The sequence below is a fragment of the Malaclemys terrapin genome, chromosome 17 (assembly GCF_027887155.1).
Source record: "Malaclemys terrapin pileata isolate rMalTer1 chromosome 17, rMalTer1.hap1, whole genome shotgun sequence".
NCBI lineage: Eukaryota > Metazoa > Chordata > Testudines > Emydidae > Malaclemys > Malaclemys terrapin.
The window spans coordinates 21,593,582-21,602,679 of NC_071521.1; positions in this window are offsets into that span (position 1 = coordinate 21,593,582).

The window sequence follows — 9,098 nt, forward strand, 5'->3', positions numbered from 1 at the left end:
GGTTACCAAATGCAGCACTAAAACAACAAGGAGTCTGGTGGCACCTTAAAGACTAACAGATTTATTTGGGCATAAGCTTTCGTGGGTAAAAACCTCACTACTTGGAATACAGCACTGTAATAACCAGTAAAAACAGTGACATTTCAGCATCTCGCACTAAACAACATGGTCACCGACACTGCCGCATTTCACAATTACCCCCTACACACCCACAATGCAATATCCACAACACAACACACACACAATAGAGCATCTCACAGTAACTGGCGCTGCAATATCTCACAATGATGCAGACACATACACTGACAAAGTAACATCTCAGCATAACCCCTCCCCCCACAGCGTGTCACAATAACCCCCTCCACACACACATACACCTGAGGCTGCAGCGTGTCACAATAACCCCCTCCCCTCCACACCCTGACACTGCAGCATGTCACAATAAATGACGGTTGCTTCCTTGTAACTGGTATTCAAGTGTCCTCTATATAGAGCTGGCTGAGGAGCTGCTGAGGAGATTGTTGGACCGTTAATGTTGATTTTCAATAAGTCTTTGAAGACTGGGGAAGCTCCCGAAGGCTGGAAGAAGCTAAAAGGGGTAAACAAGATGACCCAGGTAATTACTGTCCTGTCAGTCTGACATCAATCCCCCGGCAAGATAACGGAGCAACGGAGACATGACTTGTGACGAAGGGGGAATGTTTTGTATGACTTCGTTTCCCCTACACGTTGCATGGCTACCTTGCAGGGGGAGCGGGGAATTAACTTTGCTCTCATGGCAGGCGAAGAGACACAGGCGTGTGCATCACCTCCCTGTCTGGGCACCATGAAGAGTCATTAAGAAACCAGAACAACCAGGAGACAAGCGAGACAATGCAAGCTCTGAGAACGCCTGGGTTTCCCCAGCAGAACAAGTGACCCCATAGGCCTGAGTTTACCTTTTCCCTGGGGATGCTCCACCCCGACCCTTCTCGAGGCCCTGCCCCCACTCCACCCCCTCCCTGAGGCCCCACCCTCGCTCCGCCTCTTCCTGCCCCCTCTCTGCCCCCTCCCCCGAGGCTCTCCCCTGCTTCTTCTCACCCCCACTCTGCCCCCTCCCCCAAGGCCCCCCCTCACTTTACCTCTTCCCACCCCCACTCCACCCCCTCCCCAAGGCCCCACTCTCGCTCCGCCTCTTCCTGCCCCCTCTCTGCCCCCTCCCCCAAGGCCCCACCCTCACTTTACCTCTTCCCACCCCCACTCTGCCCCCTCCCCAAGGTCCCACCCTCGCTTTACCTCTTCCCACCCCCACTCCACCCCCTCCCCAAGGTCCCACCCTCGCTTTACCTCTTCCCACCCCCACTCCACCCCCTCCCCGAGGCCCCCACCCGCGGCTCTCCCCAAACCTCTCCCTGGCAGTGCCCCGATTAGTTGATCGGTGGCACTGTCCAACAGCTGTGGCTAGTGGATGCTAAGCACCCACTAATTTTTTTCAAGGTGACCGAGCCAGAGTCCCTCTTCCCCACCCCCCTGTCCCCCCAGCACGTTTCTGGCTCGCTCTCTCCATCCCCAGCAGCTGGGGCAGCAGCAGGCTGCCCCCACCCAGGCCCTGCTGCAGGGACAGGGGCCGAGTGAGCTGGAGTCGTCCCCCCCGCAGCAGAGCCCAGGCACGGAGCGGGCCCCCACTGCCTCCCCGCCAGGCTCTCTCAGGCAGATGCGGCTCCGTCCTGCTCCCCACCCGGCTGCCAGGGAGAGCAGCCAGTTTAGCCAAAGGTACCGAGGGTGGGGGAGGTGCAGGGAGAGACGGCAGAGCCCCTCTCCCTCCCTGCCCCCAGCAGGCCGATCTGGGGGGGCACTTGACACCCCCCCCATACTCCCCACAAACATCACCTCTGCAACTGACCGAGGCAGGGAGCAAATTCCACAGCACGGGAGCCCCACAGCTCCCCCGTCAACTGGCTCCTCTCACAAAAGAGGGGACTGCAGCTGTGGCTGTCTGGCCCAGGGAGAGAGACAATTCCTCAGGAAGGCCAGTGGCAGACAGATTGGGGCTTTATAGGTCACAACCAACACCTTGAACTTCACCTGGAAACCCGTGGGCAGCCACTTGAGATCCCAGAGCACTGGGGTCACAGTCCCAGCGAGATGCAGCCACTGCGTTCTGCTCCAGCTCGGTTTTGCATTGAAGGACCAATAAGGGGACAAAATACTTTAAAATCTGGAAGGGAGAGAAAGTCTTTTGTCTGTGCTGTGTGTGTGCTTTTGCCCGAGTCAGAAAAAGAAGAAGCCATCCCACTCCCATAGGGTAGTGAGTATTTAGAAAAGGAATAGAGGGTCCTGTGGCACCTTTAAGACTAACAGAAGTATTGGGAGCATAAGCTTTCGTGGATAAGAACCTCACTTCTTGCATCTGAAGCACTGAGGTTCTTACCCACGAAAGCTTATGCTCCCAATACTTCTGTTAGTCTTAAAGGTGCCACAGGACCCTCTGTTGCTTTTTACAGATTCAGACTAACACGGCTACCCCTCTGATACTAGAAAAGGAATGTATTTGATTACTTTTATTTTCTTGTTTGTGAGTTCTTTTGCAAATAAGAGGGAGGATAAATTTGGGTTCTTTGTGTAACTTTAAAGTTTTGCTCAGAGGGAAACCCTCTGTGTTTTGAATCTGACTGTCTGTGAGATTATCTTTCATTCTAATTTTTACAGAGGTGGTACTCTGACCTTTTTTCTTTAATTAAAATTCTTCTTTTAAAAACCTGATTAATTTTTCATTGTTTTAAGATCCAAGGGTTTGGATCGGTGTTCACCAGGACTAAGTGGTGAGGAGATATTCTTAAGCCTGCCCAGGAAAGGGGGGTTAGGGACTTGGAAGAAATTTGGGGAAAAGCAGAGTTCCAAGTGGCTCTCCCTAAATATTTGGCTAACGCTTGGTGGTGGCAGCGTACTGTTAACCTAAGCTGGTAAAAATAAGCTTAGGGGGTCTTTCATGTGGGTCCCCATATCTGTACCCTAAAGTTCAGAGTGGGGAGGGAACCTTGACAGGGGGTGTCGCCTCCTCCCCCTAGCAAAGGGGACACTTCAGACATTGCAGGGCCCAGCCCAGAAAGCTCCATTTCAATTCATACTCAAATACACATTTTCTTCTTACTGCAGTTGACGGCCAGGGTCCCAGGGTGGACCCCCTGCTCCTGTCTGAGCTGCACATGATGCAGTTTGCTATTACTAGGGACAGTGTGACCCAGTAACACACAGGGATGGTGTATACACAAGAATGCTACCAGCATCTTACCTGCTGCATGAAGTGGCTAACCGCTGGAGCTGACCAGTGTGGGGAGGAGGAGACAAACCCCACTTTAGACTTGTATCAGATGGTGATTACAGTTATTCACAGAAAAATAAGCTACACCTTGACCTTGTTTGGCCTGAGCTTCAGGTAAGTAACTGAGGGGACAGCCCCACAGAGAGATGGTGCTTGGGCCCTGGGCTGGGTTGGAGAAGCCATGGTGGGAACGTAGTAAAGGAGGGCACAGTAGCATCTCCTATTGCTGCAATATGGCCCAAACCTGCACTCCTTGCTCGGGCCAAGCTTCCGTGCAAGGCAGTGGGACTGCAGGCCATTTGGGAGTGGAAGACTGGCTCCAGAAATACTAGTGAATAAAACACAACTGCCGTAGTGAGCATCAGAGACTTAGTGGGATAATACACGATTGGAATATTGGTACAGAAGGGTACAGCGTGCTCAGGAAGGACAGGCAGGGAAAAAAGAAATGTGGTGTATTGTATATCAAACATGTACACACTTGCACTGAGGTTGAGATGGAAATAGACTTGTTGAAAGCCTCTGGGAAAGGATAAAAGGGGTAAAAAACCAGGGTGATGTCAGCATAGGGGTCTACTCTAGATTACCAATGAGGAAGAAGAGGTGGAGGCGGCTTTTTTTTAAAAAACTAAATCATCCAAAGCACAGGACTTTGATGATGGGGGACATGAGATACCCAGACAGCTGTTGGGAAAATAACACCGCAGGGCACAGATTATCCAGCAAGTTCTTGGAATGTATTGGAGACCATTTTTTTATTTCAGAAGGTGGAGAAAGCAACTAGGGGAGAAAAAAAAACCACAGGCACAGTTCAGTGACAAAAGCACTCAGCCAAGTTTATTGCCCTCAAGGCACAATCCTAGTGCCCTGACTCCATGGTTACAGGTTCACTAACACGAGTGCCCAGTAGCAAGGAGTGGCTCAGGCAGCAGCGAGTGGCTCTGCTGTCCCGTAGGACATAAAGGGTAAAGGCGAGGTACCGTACCTCACACTTATAGACTGAGACAAACAACTGTGATAAGCAATTTACGCACCACCTTATAGGTTTCATGACATCTATTTGTTACCTCCCCTTGCTCCGGATATCTTGGACAAACTATCCCTATTCATCACTTTGTCAAACCATCGTATCTTGTACTAGATTGGGGTGTATCCGTACTAGCTGGAATATATTTATGTAAGTATCTACTGCCTAGTACACTAGCAACAACTTTGCCAAGTTCATGCACTAGATCAGTGGTCCCCAACCTTTCAGTGTGGCGGGCACTGGACGACTAGCCACTCAAATGCCGCCGAGGAGCACAGCCGCCGGACAAGCAGCCGCCGGAATGCCGCCAAGAAGCGGCAACGCCAAGAAGCGTCGCCGCCGGAATGCCGCCAAGAAGCGGCAACGCCAAGAAGCGTCGCCGCCGGAATGCCGCCAAGAAGCGGCAACGCCAAGAAGCGTCGCCGCCGGAATGCCGCCAAGAAGCAGCGTCATTTCGGTGGCGATGCTTCTTGACGTTGCTGCTTCTCGGTGGCATTTCGGCAGCTGCTTGTCTGGCGGCCACGCTCCTCAGCGGCAGGGCGCTCCCTTGTCAGTAGGTGGGCACACATAGATGCCCCAGTGGGCGCCATGGCGCCCGCAGGTACCGCATTGGGGACCACTGCAACTAGATGCTTATCTGCTTTAATATACGGCCTGACTGGTTCACAGCCTCTGGTTCAGGCTTCAGATCCCAGTGCTCCAGGCTCTCTCGCTACTACACTGAACTTGGTAGTTTGCTATTCATAGCGGAAGTGGCACTGACAAATCAGCTTTCCTCCCCAAGAGGTCTGATTTCTGTGGGTACTCACCTTTAGCAGTGCTCTTTGTGCGGCCTCCTTGGGAACTGCAGGGACCACTAAAACCCGGTGTTGGGTGCAAAATTGCTCAAAATCCTTTTGTGCTACTTGGTACTTTTTTGCCTTTTTAGCAGTTGGGACTAACGTTGCTGGTGTCTCCCCCAGAGTTTTAGATGGTTCATTGGCAATGCTATTCTGGCAGCTGAGGAAGAATGTAATATGTCAAAGATTGTGAGCTTGGTCTCGTTACTGAGGTTTCTATTTTGAGGATCTCAGCTATACAAGACAGCAGCTCTTAGAAGGCTCTATAATCATTAGGAGCTGAGGAGACTGCCTCGTTAGAAGACAATGATAGATATTTAGGAGATGATGGAGGCTCAAGACATGCCTTTTCTTGGTCTGCAGATTGTCTTTGCTCTTCCATGTTTGCCGTTGGGGGTCTGGCAAAGGATGCAGGAGGAGAGTGCAACTGGCTGCATTTTTGTGACTGATCGGAAGGAATTCAGCTCATGGATGGAAGTCCCCAGTATGTCCAACAGGGCCAAGATGGGCTGTTGTAGGGACAAGGCTGATTATGATAAGGCTGAGCCACTGCCACGGAGGTGGATAACCTGGGGCTCTGAAGCGAGTGTCCCTAGTTTGGAGAAGCCTCCCTGATCTGTGTGAACAGAGAGAAGAAAGTTCTCTACCAGAAATTAGAGGGGGGGGCTGGAGAAGAGAGGTGGTGCTGAACTTCGAGGCAAACGTCTAAGACAGGCCTGCACAACATGCGGCCTGCGGGCCCTGGGCTCACTGTGCAGCCTGCGGGCAAGCAGCGGGGTACGGCTGTCTGGTTCACCCAGGGCTGGGTGAGCAGACAGCAAGTGTGAAAAATCGGGACGGGTGTTGGGGGGTAATAGGAGCCTATATAAGAAAAAGCCCCAAATACCAGGACTGTCCCTATAAAATCGGGACATCTAGTCACCCTACCCAGGGCCGGTGCAACCACTAGGGCCAGCGAACTAGGCAGTCGCGTAGGGCGCCTAGTGGTTGGGGGCGTCCAGGATTTTTCCTCCTTCCACTCACGCAGAGTGCGGCGCGGCTGATTGGGCGCCTGGGCCTGATTTAGCTGCTCCCATTGGCCTCCAGCAGGCAGAGTCCCTCCCCCTGCCTCAGTGTCGCAGCACTCTGTGGGGGAGGGGTTGTGTGCTCCGCAGCTTGTTTGGTTTGACTCCACATGGAGCAGCATGGTGGTAAGGGGAGTCCCGGGGGGCAGTCAGGGAGCAGGAGGAGGGTTGGATGGGTCAGGAGTTCGGGGAGGGGGTGCCTGTCAGGGGGCAGGGAGTAGTTGGATGGAGCGTGGGAGTCCTGGGGGTCTGTCTGGGGGCAGGGGTGTGGATAAGGGTTGAGACAGCCAGGGGACAAGTAGGGAATAGGATCCTAGGGGGGTAGTTAGGGTGAGGGGGGTCTCAGCAGTCAGGGGACAAGGAGCAGGGGGGGTTGGGGGTTCTGAGGGGGGTGGGAAGTGGGAGGGAGTGGATGTGGGCGGGGCTCGGGTGGAGCTCTCCCCCCGTCCTCTTTTTTGATTGTTGAAATATGGTAACCCTAAAAAAAGCGGTGCCCTGGCTCAGCAGGGAGCAGCCGCCTTCCGGAGGCACCGGAGAGCCAGAGCGTCGGCTTGCAGGGGCAGCGAGCCCCAGCCATGGAGTAGCCAGCGCGGCACAGGGGGCACCATCCCTGCAAAGGCAGCGGCACTGCTAGCGGGGAGCAGTCGCACCCCCTGCCCCTCCTGCCCAGACTGTGGCCTGGCGCACCCTCCCCCCCCCGGGGGCTCCTGCAGGTTGCAGCAGATGCATGCGGTCAGCGGCCCCCGTGCGCCCCCCGGCTCCCCCCTCGCCATGTTTGGGCTTTGCGGCTCCCAGGCATGTGAGCTGCCGGGGCGCGGGGCCCTGAGCCTGCTCCGGGAGGGGCAACGGCGGTGGTGGCTCACGCTCCCGGGAGCCGCAGAGCCCGAGCACGGCGAGGGGGCAGCCGGGGGGCGCATAGGGGGCCGGTGCCGCATGCATCCACTGCAGCTTGCAGGAGCCCCCGGGATGCAGCCTGGGCAGGAGGCGCGGCTGCTCCCCACTAGCCACGCCGCTGCCTTTGCAGGGCTGCTGCCCCCCTGCACCGCACCGGCTCCTCCATGGCTCTGGCTCTCTGGTGCCTCCGGAAGGCAGCTCCTCCCTGCCAAGCTGCTGCAGCGGACCAAGCCCAGCAAAGCCAGTGAGTGGACTTGGGGCGCAGGCTGCCGGGATGGGGAGGGCTCGCGGGGGGGCTGTGCACCCTCCAGGGGAGTTCGGGGGGAGAACCTGGTATGGGAACAGCCCCTGGCCACAGCTGGCCCCTGGGGTCTATAAAGGCTCATTGGGATTTGCCCCTCAATGAACCGATGGGAGGGGGAAAGGTGTGTTTCGGAGGAGTTGGGGCGGGGGGTCAGCCCTCAGCTGTTTTCTTTGGAGTAATATGGCCCTCCCGCTTTACGAGTTGTGCAGGCCTGGTCTAAGATCTGTACCGATGCTGAGTGTGATACTACTGATGCCTAAGGCATGCCAGAGACACAGCGACTTTCGATCAGCCAGTGCTGATGTCAAGAGGGCAACTGCCGAATGGCAGTTGTAGGCACTGAGGGTGTCTTGTATTTCTTCAGTACTGAGCTGGAAGTTGAGCTGGAATCACTTGACCCTGCCCTAGGAGCAAGCTTAGTTCCTGGGAAGAGAGGAAGGGCTGAAGCTTCTCCTTGTGGAAAGAGGGAGATCAGTATCAGAAATCATGTCTGCCCAGTGATCAGATCTCCCTGGCCTTGGTGAGGAGGTGGCATTGGCCTTCAGTGCCACAGTGGTAGCAGGTACCAAGGTGGTCTTTGGTCTTGGATTCTTGTCCGATGGCACTGAGGATTTTTAGCTGGTCCAGCCAACGTCCCTAGTGACCAGTTCCATCTCATCGGTCATTGCCTGTTCCTTGGGGTCTACAGTTCCTCTCTCAAGCAGCCAAAGTACAACTTCAGGTGAGTGTTCCTGGATTATCTTGTCCTGTTAGAAACGAACTGCAAACCGTGCTGCACTCTACCAAATGACTCTCACCAAGACAAAAGACAGCAGCTATGGCTGTGTGAGAGTGGAATGAGTCTGGGGCAAGGAGGACAGGGTGTGAAGCCCCCAAGGACACAGAAGTTAACCTAAAATGGTAAGATCATGATGCAAAGAACCTAGGAGAAATTTAATCAATTAATTTTAATTTTTGAAAAAATAATTTAACAGGGAATTTTTCTGGAATTTAAACCTAGCTAAGGAACTAGAGGAAACTGCAAGAAAATTCCACCAAAGGGTAGCGGGAGGACACTGCTCATGCCATCTTGCTGCCACAGGTGGTAAGAGGAAATGGAGGGATGACTGTGGCCGCCTTGCCCTCTGTGTCTTCGTGGTGGGCAGGCCCACAGGGATGCTCACAATGCAGCCCAATTGAGACTGCTGTTTCTAGATTCCGATCTCGTTTGCTCAGGCGCCCCTAGAGTGGGTTTGATATGCAATGAACACACATTAGAAGAACAGCAGGATTCCATGAAGCTGTTTGTCTGAACAGTTCTGGATTTGATTCTCCCCATGACCAGCCTACACCACCAAGTGACTCCCAATACCTGCACCGCAGGGTCGCATTCGGCCAATTAACGCCTGCTCCCAGTGGCATAGGCCAATGGCAGCTGCAGATTGAAATGGCTCCCCCCCCCCCCCCCCGAGTTTGAATGGTCAGCCCCACGCTCCCTGGGAGAGTCCTGCAGATTGGTTAGCCTGCACGAAAGCTTTTCCTCTGCCTATGCCAAGAGGTGCCTTAAGTGGCGCCTTAGCCACCACAGCCAGCTGTAGGAAGCTGCTCCAGCCGCAGGACAGGACCCAGATGGCTCTTGCAGCCAAGAGCCCATCTCCCCCTGCATGGGCTGTGAGCAGCACAGGCTGTG